The sequence below is a fragment of the Heloderma suspectum genome, chromosome 9, assembly GCF_057233095.1.
Source record: "Heloderma suspectum isolate Gila_16-S chromosome 9, 16-S_ref, whole genome shotgun sequence".
Classification (NCBI taxonomy): domain Eukaryota; kingdom Metazoa; phylum Chordata; class Lepidosauria; order Squamata; family Helodermatidae; genus Heloderma; species Heloderma suspectum.
The window spans coordinates 21,417,773-21,430,359 of NC_139466.1; positions in this window are offsets into that span (position 1 = coordinate 21,417,773).

Consider the following 12,587-nt stretch of genomic DNA (forward strand, 5'->3'; position numbering starts at 1 on the left):
TAGTAACAACATTGTTTCCAGCACTGGCTAGACAGCCATTGAAGGCTTTTAACACTAAAATGTTAAACACTTTAACATTGATTTTTTTAAAAAAAGTCAGGCCGTGATAGGTTATGTAAATCTTTACGTAGCCTATCACGTTATTTTTTTTTTTTTAACTTGGAAATGGTGGCGGCGGCGGCCAGTCGGAAGACTGGCCGCCGCCGCCGAACCGCCACCGAACCGCTGCCAGAGCCGCCGCCGCCAGGGACATTCGCATAAGGTAAGTCCCGTCCCGGGGGGGGGGCGGGGGGGCAGACTGTTTCTACACCAATTTCGGGGGGCTGAATGCACTGGCATTCGGCCTCCCCAAGATTCGTGGAGAAATTCTCTGACATCCCTATCTGGGATGCCCTCATTTTCTGGGAGTTCTAGCTCTTCCTCTGAGGAAGATTCCTCCAGTTGGGGCAAGAGAGTATCACAGTACATTGCAGGGCTCCACAATCCTGATAGCAAATGACAGCCCTGTGGTGAAGGAGGAGTTCTGCCAGTTCTCTTCCGCTACCAACTTCACACTTTAAGTGGCATGGAACAAGTGGGCCTGAGCTAGCTCAACAGTGAAGAAAGTTAAAATCTACATCCAACAACATTTATTTGTGTGTGTGTGTTTAGCTAATTGCATCTCATAGAATCATAGGATTGGAAGGGGTCTACAAGACCATCAAGTCCAACCCCCTGCTCAGTGCCAGAAGCCTGATTCTCAGGTGGTCTCCCGCCAAGTACTAACCCAGGGCTGACCCTGCTTAGCTGACAAGATCAGACACATCCCCTTTCCTGCGTTGCAGCCTATCCCCCATACTTCTCACTCCCTGATCCTTTTCTGTGCATTGTGTGGCATTTGACAGCATATGCTAAGGTTTTTAGTGGGTCCTGCTCTCTCTCTCTCTCTTTCTCTGGTTTAAATTCTTTTATTTTTGTACATTGGTTTGATGTTAGTATATGGTAATTTTAGGGTTTTAATCTTTGTAAGCTGACCAGAGAGCTTTGGCTATTGGGTGGAATAGAAATGCAATGAATGAATGAATATCCAGACTGGGACTACTATATTATGGCACCATGGTTTCCATTTATATTATGGCACCATGGTTTCCATTGATATTATGTAGGGATGGCGGAGAATTCCGCCAAGGATTCTAGTGAGGCTGGATTCTTTAGAATCCAGCCCCCCGGAATCCATGGCGGAACGGCCCCCCACCCCCCCACGGAATCCCCCCAGGACAGTACTTACCGGGGGCGGATGTGGCGGTGGTGGATTTGGCAGTGGCGGTGGCAGCAGCTGGTCTCCTGGCCGGCCACGGCCGGGCTGCTGCTGCCACCATTGCCATCCTGGCTTGCAGCCATGATAGGGTACATAAGAATTTACGTAACCTATCACAGCTGGGTAAAAACACACACACACACCCCTCCCCCCTCCACCGCGAAAGATTCAGCGAAAAGGTAAGTGAGTTTCGTACATCCCTAATATTATGGCACCATGATTTCCATTTATATTATGGCACCATGGTTTCCATTTATTTCCTGTGCTGAAGTTCTTCAAACATTTGATTAAATTCCAACCAAGTACAGTTGCCTATATTTTTTTTCCTGACTAATACACACATATAAACAAAATAACACACTGCCACATGCTCCTTTTATATGTTACATACATTGTATTTTTACTATTTCATTCGGTATTGAATTCCTACTTAGGTCATTTTACTATAGATGTCCCGTAAGCGTATCGGTTATAGACTAATAATTATAATTACTGAATCCCTTTGTTTCTTTAGGGTACAAACCTCTGGCCACTAGTCAGCGGCTAGACAGCCATAGGATACATCAGTTTCTGAGAACTGACCTCGGAGTCCGTGTTCTGAGGTTGGCTCCCTGAGAACCGACCTTTCCCCCCTCCCGCACTGCCTCATAGGCAGCACAGAATGGGCCCATGCTCTACGCTTGGAAGAGGAGTGCAGAGCGGTGCAAAAGGGGTGTTCCGGGGTGGTGAGGGTAGAAATGCTGGCATGACACATCCAATGTGTCATCCAGCAGCTGCTTCTCCCACTCCGCCTTCCCACTACTAGACAGCCAAAATCGCTGTCTAGCCACAAATGCAGGGCAGCTGAAGAACTGCAGAGGGGACGATCCCCTCCACGCTTGTCCTGCTCTGCATTGGCAGGCAGACACCTCCGAGTTCAGAGGTGGCTGCCTACCCTGGTAGGATTGCTCCCTCCATGATCTTGATTTATTATTGTATATGCTCTTCTTTGTGTTGCCTTAATTTTGTCAACTTTATTTCAAAATAAAATTTAACTTTGTGATAAAAAAAAATGGCACTACCAACCTCCTAGAAGCAACATTACGGATTTTCTAGAGTGAAGAAAAATGTAGCAGTCATTCTAGCAGTAATGGCATCTTGGTGACTCTTTTCCAGCCAGAACAGGAAAGAGGAGATGGTACCCATAACTAAGGATGTCAGAGAATTTCGCCATGAATCTCGGGCAGGCCGAATGCCAGAGCATTCGGCCCCCTGAAATTGGTGGTGAAACGGTCTGCCCCCCCCCCCGCCCCGGGACAGGACTTACCTTGGGAGAATCCTCCTGGCAGTGGCGGCTCTGGCAGCGGTTCGGCGGCGGTTCGGCAGCGGCGGTGGCCAGTCTTCTAACCGGCTGCCACCGCCGCCATTTCCAGTAAAAAAAAAAAAAACGTGATAGGCTACGTAAAGATTTACGTAGCCTATCACGGCTAGATTTTTTAAAAAATACCGTGATAGGCTACGTAAATGTTTACATAGCCTATCACAGCTGATTTAAAGGGGGGGGAAACGCGCGTACGCAAATGGCAGCGCCCATGGGCACTGCCATTTGCGTTCCTTATTTTGACACGTCTTAGTCTACGTAAACGTTTACGTAGACTAAGACGGCGAAAATAAGGGGAACGCAAATAGCGTAGACGCTACGCTATTTGCGTTCCCCTTATTTTTGCCATAGTCTACATAAATGTTTACGTAGACTAAGACGTGTCAAAATAAGGAATGCAAATGGTGGTGCCCATGGGCGCCGCCATTTGCGTACGCACATTTTTTTCTTTTAAATCAGCTGTGATAGGCTATGTAAACATTTACGTAGCCTATCACGGCTGACTGTACGGACGCAAAGGGCGGCTATGGCCACCGCCATTTGTGCACCTGGCCGGCCAGGATTCGGGGGAGAGGGATGGAGCACCTCCCCCCCACCAGAATTTCGGGGGGGAGGGACGGAGTGCCTCCCCCCCACCAGAATTTCGGGGGGGAGGGATGGAGTGCCTCCCCCCGCCAGAATTTCAGGGCGCCTCCCCCTGCCAGAATTTCGGGGGGGAGGGACGGAGCGCCTCCCCCCCACCTCAAATCAAATTTCGTTAAAGGTAAGTCACTTTCGTACATCCCTATATGCCATTGGTTGTATGGCAGTGTGTAGCGGGGCAGAAAAAGAATACCCCCAAGGCATTCACATAATTAGACAAATACATGCTTTGTGCATGTGTCATTCCTTTTCTAGTTGGCAGTGTTCCTGGAAAAATGTCGCATGACTGCTAGGGGTGCACGAAAGCCACTTACCTGGTCTCGCAGCTTGCTTCGTGGTGGGGGGGAGGTACTTCGCTGCTCCCCCCAAAGTTCAGGCTGGGGGAGGAGGCTTCCTGCCTCGTCTGGCCAAAATTCAGGCTGGGGGGGAGGCTTCCCGCCTCGCCCGGCCAAAATTCAGGCCGGGGAGGAGGCGCCTCGCCTCGCCTGGCCGCGAAATAAAAAGTAAAAAAAAAACGCCCCCGTGATAGGCTATGTGACGATTAACGTAGCCTATCACGGCTAGATCTGCAAAGTCAGCCATGATAGGCTACATCAATAGTCACGAAGCCTATCACGGGTGACTTAAAAAAAAAAAAAAGCACGTACGGCTAATGGCGGCCCCCATAGGGAGCCGCCATTTGCGTTCCTTATTTGGTTGCTGTAGTCTACGTAAATCTTTACGTAGACTACGGCGAAAATAAGGGCAACGCAAATAGCGTTGCCCTTATTTTCGCCGTAGTCTACGTAATCTTTACATAATCTGCTAAGACGCCTCTCAGAAAACCCCAACTGTTTTCCTGACCAAAACAATTTTGTCTTCCCCAGTTTCCTCTTTGCTGTGTGGGACACTGCTCAGTACAATCCTTCAATACTTGAGAGAGTGTGACATTTTGGGTGGTGCAGGTACTGTGACAGAATGAATTTTATTTATTTATTTATTTATTACATTTATATCCCACTTTTCTTCCATCCTGGAACTCAAGGTGGCTTCATGTGGTTCCCAGGTAGTCTCTTCTCCAACCACTGACCAGATCCAAACCTGCTTAGCTTCAGCAAGGTGGCTGCCTCATGTGCCTTCAGACCATGCCCTGAAGGTTCATGTGCAGAAGGTTCCCCTACAGATCCTTAGCCTGCAATCATCTGAGGCTATCCTCCAAGGTAAAATGCTCCATGTGACTGGGGGCTTGAACCTGGCAGTGACAAAACTTTACTGTTGATTAATATGTAGTTAATATGTATCCTGCTGGATAAGGGCTCACCCAGTGTGTTCCTGAGGTCATCTTCATGTGACATCTATGACATGCAAATAGCATTGCCCTTATTTTCGCCGTAGTCTACGTAAATCTTTACGTAGACTACCTGGGCCCAAATATTATTATTAGCAATGCTTCTTAAGGCCCATTCAACCTCACTCTGCAGGATGTCTGGCTCTAGCTCACTGACCACACCGTCCAATCTATCCCCGATATTATTATCCTTCCTATACAGATCTTCCGTATATTCTTGCCACCTTTTCCTGACGGCTTCTGCTTCTGTTAGGTCCTTGCCATCTTTGTTTTTGATCATACCCATTTTTGCCTGGAATTTACCAACGATGTTGCTAATTTTCTGGAAGAGGTCACTTGTCCTTCCTATTCTATTATCTTCTTCTGCTTCCGCGCATTGCTTGTTTACAAATAATTCCTTATCTCTTCTGGCTAACCTCTGGAATTTTGCATTTAATTGGGCATATTTGCCCCTATCACTGTTGCCTTTTGCTTTCCTTCTTTCTTGGGCTGCTTCCAGTGTCTCAGCAGACAGCCATCTTGCCTTCTTGGTTTTCTTTTTCTTTGGGATGTTTTTTGTTGCCACCTCCTGAACAATGTTGTGAACTTCTGTCCATAGTTCTTCTGGGACCTATCTACTAAATCTAGTCCCTTAAATCTATTCTTCACCTCCACTGCATATTCATTAGGAATATTTGTGAGCTCATATCTCACTGATCTGTGGGTCTTCCCTATTCTCTTTAGTCTCTGATTCTAAATTGTGCAATGAGAAATTCATAATCCTACAATCAGCTCCAGGTAGGGATGTCAGAGAATTTTGCCACGAATCTCGGGGAGGCCGAATGCCAGCGCATTCGGCCCCCCGAAATCGGTGGTGGAACGGTCTGCCCCCCCTCCCCCCGGGACGGGACTTCCCTTCGGCAGTGGCTCCGGCGGTGGTTCAGTGGAGGTTCGGTGGCGGTTTTGTGGCGATTCGGTGGTGGCAGCTGTGGTGGCCGGTCAGAAGACCGGCTGCCGCCACCACCATTTCCACTTAAAAAAACAAAAAAACAAAAAAAGTGATAGGCTACGTAAAGATTTACGTAGACTATCATGGCTAGTTTTTTAAAAAACACTGTGATAGGCTACATAAATGTTAACGTAGCCTATCACGGCTGATTTAAAAGAAAAAGAAAAAACTGTGCGTACACAAATGGCGGTGCCCATGGGCACCGCTGTTTGCGTTCCTTATTTTGGCACGTCTTAGTCTATGTAAACATTTACGTAGACTAAGACGGCAAAAATAAGGGGAACACAAATAGCGTAGACGCTACGCTATTTGCGTTCCCCTTATTTTCACCGTCTTAGTCTACGTAAACGTTTACATAGACTAAGACGTGCCAGAATAAGGAATGCAACTGGCGGCGCCCATGGGCACCTCCATTTGCATACGCGCATTTTTTTTCTTTTAAATCAGCCATGATAGGCTACGTAAACATTTACCTAGCCTATCACAGCTGACTGCAGGGATGCAAATGGCGGTGGCTACGGCCGCCGCCATTTGCGGACCCGGCTGGCCAGGATTCAGGGGGGGAGGGACGGAGCGCCCCCCTGGCCAGAATTTTGGGGGGGAGGGACAGAGTGCCTCCCCCCCACCACGAATGTCACCCTTCGAAAAGGTAAGTGACTTTCGTACATCCCTAGCTCCAGGTCTTGTTTTTACCAACTGCATAGATGTCCGCCACCTTTGGCTACAAAGGATGTAGTCCATCTGATTTTGGTGTCGACCATCTGGTGAAGTCCATGTATAAAGTCATCTCTTAGGTTGTTGGAAGAGAGTGTTTGTTGTGCACACTGAGTTGTCTTGGCAAAATTCTATCAGCCTATGTCCTGCTTCATTTTGTTCTCCCAGACCATGCTTGCCTGTAATTCCAGGTATCATTTGACTACCCACCTTAGCATTCCAGTCTCCTGTAATGAAAATAACATCTTTTTTTGTCATACTATCCAGTAGGTGCTGCAGATCCTCATAGAATTGATCTACTTTTGCTTCTTCAGCATCTGTGGTTGGGGCATATATTTAGATCACTGTGATGTTAAATGGCTTACCCTGAATTCAAATTGAGATCATTCTGCCATTTTTTGGATTGTATCCAAGCACTGCTTTAGCCACTTTATTATTAATTATGAAGGCTACTCCATTTCTTCTGTGGTCCTCTTGTCCACAGTAGTAGATCTGACTGGAGGTCATTTGATGTGAAGTGGCCCTTTCCAGTCCATTTCAGTTCACTGACACCCAAAATGTCTATATTTAATCTTGACATCTCCCCAATAGCCACATCCAATTTGCCCTGGCTCATAGATCTTACATTCCAGGTTCCTATGGTGTGTTGATATTTAGAACATCGGATTCGTCGTTCACCACCAGCACCATCGGCTGCTAGCCATACTTTTGGCTTTGAGCTAGCTGCGTCATCACATCTGTGGCTAGCTGAACTTATCCTCTGTTCCTCCCCAGTAACATTTTGACCATCTTCCGACTGGGAGTCCCATCTTCCGATCGTAAACCGACATATCTCTGGTTGTACTGATCCATTTAGTTTTCATGGCAAGAATACTGGGGAGGGTAGCCGTTTCCCCTGCACCTACTGTAGGGTAAAAATGATTTTTTAAAAAAGGCAATATTTAAAGTATTGTCTCCGTTGGCCTTGACTCACATTTAATTGTGGTCTATGAAGACAGACAGACACACACACACACACACACACAATCCTTTCCACATGCACTCCTGTCATGCCACATGTCAACAATTTATGCATCCGATTTTTCCTACCTAGATGTAGAACTTTACATTTATTCTCATCATTTTGTTAGTTGGGTCCACTTTTCCAGATCATCTTGAATCCTGTTTCTCTCTTCCAAGGTGTTAGCTACCCCTCCAAATCTGGTGTCAGCTGCAAATTTGATGATCATCCCCTCTGCTCCTTCATTCAAATCATTTAAAAAGTTGTTGAACAATACTGGGCCTAGGACAGGATCCTGTGGTACCCCCACTTGTTACTTCTCTCCAGGTCGATGTGGAGCTATTTTTGAACATCTTTAGTTACATCATTCCGAATAATTAAAAAAAATGGACTGTGTATTGTGTGCTTTCTTTTCTCAGGTCTTAATCTACTGCCAACCAATTTCAATGACCCTGAGTGCTGATGGTGAGAGATTGCAAAGGGACATGGCATACTGAGAGGGCACTGAGAAAGACAATGGAGGCATTTTGGAGTGAGGTATATTGCCCCCCACACTCATTTATTTCCTAACCCAGTCCACAAGGTCTCACACTTAGGGATGCTGGAAAAATTCAAGACAGACTAAAATGAGCTCAGATTTCTAAGAATCTGCCCTGCAGAATCTACTGCAGAGAGCCCCCCCTTAGGCCGTGTGGAGTCCATGGACTTTTGGATGATTTTTTGTTTTTACTTTCCCAAAAGGTACGCATCTAAATCCTAGGGATGGACGAAAGTCCCTTACCTGGTCCCTCAGCTTGCTTCGCAGTGGGGGGGAGGCACTCCGTCCCTCCCCTGAAATTCTGGGTGGGGGGGAGGCACTCCGTCCCTCCCCTGAAATTCTGGGTGGGGGGGAGGCACCCTGTCCCTTTGGCCGCGAATCTCGTCTCTTGCCAGGACGCAAATGGCGGTGGCCGTAGCCGCCACCGTTTGCGTCCCTGCAGTCAGCCGTGATAGGCTACGTAAATGTTTATGTAGCCTATCACGGCTGACTGCAGGGAAAAAAAAAAGCAGGTACGCAAATGGCGGCACCCATGGGCGCCACCATTTGCGTTCCTTATTTGGGCATGTGTAGTCTACGTAAAGATTTACGTAGACTACGGCGAAAATAAGGGCAACGCAAATAGCGTTGCCTAGGGATGGACGAAAGTCCCTTATCTGTTCTCGAAGCTTGCTTCGCGGTGGGGGGGAGGTGCTTCAGTTCTCCCCCCGAAGTTCAGGCGAGGGGGGGAGGAGCCCCGCCCCGCCTGGCTGAAATTCAGGCCGGGGGGGGAGGCGCCCCATCCCTCGCCGCCGAAATTCAGGCCGGGGAGGAGCGCCCCATCTCCCTGGCCATGAAAAAAAAAAGTAAATTAAAAAAAACCAACACCTGTGATAGGCTACATGATGATTTACGTAGCCTATCATGGCTAGATTTCCAAAGTCAGCCATGATAGGCTATGTAAATTGTTACGTAGCCTATCACGGGTGACTTTGAAAAAAAAATGCGCGTACGCAAATGGCGGCCCCCATGGGCGCCGCCATTTGCATTCCTTATTTTGGCACGTCTAGTCTACGTAAAGATTTATGTAGACTATGGCGAAAATAAGGGCAACGCAAATAGCGTTCCCTTATTTTCACCGTAATCTATGTAAATCTTTATGTAGACTACCCCTGTCCAAATAAGGAACATAAATGGCGGTGCCCATGGGGGCCGCCATTTGCGTATGCACTTTTTTTTTCTTCAAAGTCACCCGTGATAGGCTATGTGACGATTTACATAGCCTATCATGGCTGACTTTGGAAATCTAGCCGTGATAGGCTACGTAAATCGTCACGTAACCTATCACGTTTTTTTTTTAACTTTACTTTTTTATTTTGTAGTGGCGGCGGCGGCAGCCGGTCGGGAGACCGGCCACCGCCCCCGCTGAAATGCCACCGAAATGCCGCTGGGACCCGCCGCCGAAAGGGACATTCGGCCATGGTAAGTCCCATCCCGGGGGGGGCGGGGGGCCAGCGGAGAATTTTCCCATCAATTTCGGGGGGCCGAATGCGTTGGCATTCGGCCTCCCAGAGATTCGTGGAGAAATTCTCCGCCATCCCTAGCGTTGCCCTTATTTTCGCTGTAGTCTACGTAAATGTTTACATAGACTACAAGTGCCCAAATAAGGAACGCAAATGGCGGCACCCATGGGTGCCGCCATTTGCGTACGCACTTTTTTTTTTTTCCAAAGTCAGCCGTGATAGGCTACGTAAAGTTTTACGTAGCCTATCACGGTGTTTTTTTAAAATCTAGCCGTGATAGGCTACGTAAATCTTTACGTAGCCTATCACGCTTGTTGTTGTTGTTGTTTTACTTGGAAATGGTGGCAGTGGTGGCCGGTCGGAAGACCGGCCGCCGCTGCTGCCGCCGCACCGCCGCCGGGAGCCGCCGCCACCACCAAGGACATTCGACAAAGGTAAGTCCCATCCTGGGGGGGGGGCGGACCATTTCTCCACCAATTTCGGGGGGCCGAATGCGTTGGCATTCGGCCTCCCGGAGATTCGTGGAGAAATTCTCCGCCATCCCTAGCGTTGCCCTTATTTTCGCTGTAGTCTACGTAAATGTTTACATAGACTACAAGTGCCCAAATAAGGAACGCAAATGGCGGTACCCATGGGTGCCGCCATTTGCGTACGCGCTTTTTTTTTTCCCAAAGTCAGCCGTGATAGGCTACGTGAAGTTTTACGTAGCCTATCACGGTGTTTTTTTAAAATCTAGCCGTGATAGGCTACGTAAATCTTTACGTAGCCTATCACGCTTGTTGTTGTTGTTGTTTTACTTGGAAATGGTGGCAGTGGTGGCCGGTCAGAAGACCGGCCGCCGCTGCTGCCGCTGCACCGCCGCCGGGAGCCGCCGCCACCACCAAGGACATTCGACAAAGGTAAGTCCCATCCTGGGGGGGGGGGCGGACCATTTCTCCACCAATTTCGGGGGGCCGAATGCATTGGCATTCAGCCTCCTGGAGATTTGTGGAGAAATTCTCTGACATCCCTAATAAATCTATAGAAAAATATGTAAGTTTCTGCTGAGGAAATGTTGAATGGAAAGGGGGACAATACATTAAATGTTACATACTAAGATAAATTATGTAAATTTGTACGCGATTATGTCTGTATCCTTCTGCATGACAAAAAAAATATTCACATCCGTCTGCGGGTGGATGACAGAACAAAAGGCCCCTGACAATCCGCGGAACACAGATGGAGCAGTTTTTACATAGACCGTACATCCCTACTCACACCACCCTCAATTCCTTTTTATTAGAAATTAGAAAGTCTTTTAACAGTCATAGATTTCAAGTTCACATATAGCATCCCTGTCTCCCTCTGTGTGTATGTTTGTGTGTGTGTTTATAACATGCTTTTGACAGATTGCCATATAAACGTTATTGAGACCTTCACTGTGTGAAATTTTTCAGTGAAACCTGAATTTTAAATTACCAGAAAAGTTCACAAATGCATTTTAATAAAGTCTTCATGTATCCACTCTTTCTTTCCTGCATTGCTTTAGAATGTCATTACATTCTACAAGCATTTGTAAAATTAACAACCTCCACTAGACTGTAATCTTGGTTACAAGGTTTCATAGTCTCTTGCGATTTAAAGGCCATGATACTACATAAAACCCTATAAAAACATAGTGCATAACATAAAAATAGCTTTAGAAGGTCAAACATTGATTTGTGAAGGGATGTTTCGTTATGAGTGATGTTGCAAGAACCATGTAACCATTTTTCAAATATACTAATGGAAGCGATGACGACTATATTTAGAGAGATCCTGAATCATTGTTACTTTTTTTTTACCTTATCACTTGAGAATTATTGCTGAAGCCCATTGTGCCTGTACAAGACGATTGCACAGATTAACGGATGCACAGAGCTGTTCTTGTTTTACACTGGCTGCATGGTTTCCACTACTAACACAATCACATGGGCTCTTTCCTTTCTACCTGGGAAGCTATATATTAGGAGAGTACGAAAGTCACTTACCTGGTCTCGCAGCTTGCTTCGTGGTGGGGGGGAGGAGCTTCGCTGCTCCCTCCGAAGTTCAGGCTGGGGGGGGAGGCTTCCTGCCTCGCCCAGCCGAAATTCAGGCCGGGGGGGAGGCTTCCCGCCTGGCCCGGCCAAAATTCAGTCCGGGCAGGAAGCGCCTCGCCTGGCCACGAAATAAAAAGTTTAAAAAAAAAAACGCCCCTGTGATAGGCTACGTGATGATTTACGTAGCCTATCACGGCTAGATCTGCAAAGTCAGCCATGATAGGCTACGTTAATCGTTATGTAGCCTATCATGGGTGACTTAAAAAAAAAAAAGCGCGTATGCAAATGGCGGCCCCCATAGGGAGCTGCCATTCGCGTTCCTTATTTGGTCGCTGTAGTCTACGTAAATCTTTACGTAGACTACGGTGAAAATAAGGGCAACGCAAATAGCGTTGCCCTTATTTTTGCCATAGTCTATGTAATCTTTATGTAGACTACAGCGACCAAATAAGGAATGCGAATGGTGGCTCCCTATGGGGACCGCCATTAGCCGTACGCGCTTTTTTTTTTTTTAAAGTCACCTGTGATAGGCTACGTGACGATTTACGTAGCCTATCATGGCTGACTTTGCAAATCTAGCCATGATAGGCTACGTTAATCGTCACGTAGCCTATCACGGGGGCATTCTTTTTTTTTTACTTTTCTTGGAATGGCGGCGGCGGCAGCCGGTCGAAAGACCGGCTGCTGCCCCCGCCCCTGTCGAAGCCCTGCCGAACTGCCACTGTGACCCGCCACCGGGAGTGACATTCGGGAAAGGTAAGTCCCATCCCGGGGGTGGGGTGCGGGGGCGGGGGGGTGCGGAGAATTTGTCCCCGAAACTACTTCGGGGGGCCAAATACATTGGCACTCGGCCCCCTGAAGTTTCAGCGAGAAATTCTCTGACACCCCTACGATATATGCAAAATATGTAGCCCTGCCCTGCCCTGAATGGCCAATGTGATTTTCATAACTTCATAAAAACAGCTTCCCCATGGGTGGGAGCCCATGCAATTTTCACACGCAGCTGACAAATATGTGACACACAGAGAGATTAGACTTGTCTTTTGGTTTCCAAATTCTTTAGATGTGCAACCTGAAGTAGAACTAGGAGAAATGCAAACAAACATGCATATAGCCGGGGGAAGCAATTCAGGGAGTGTGTCCCAGTGGTGTCGGGTTCAAT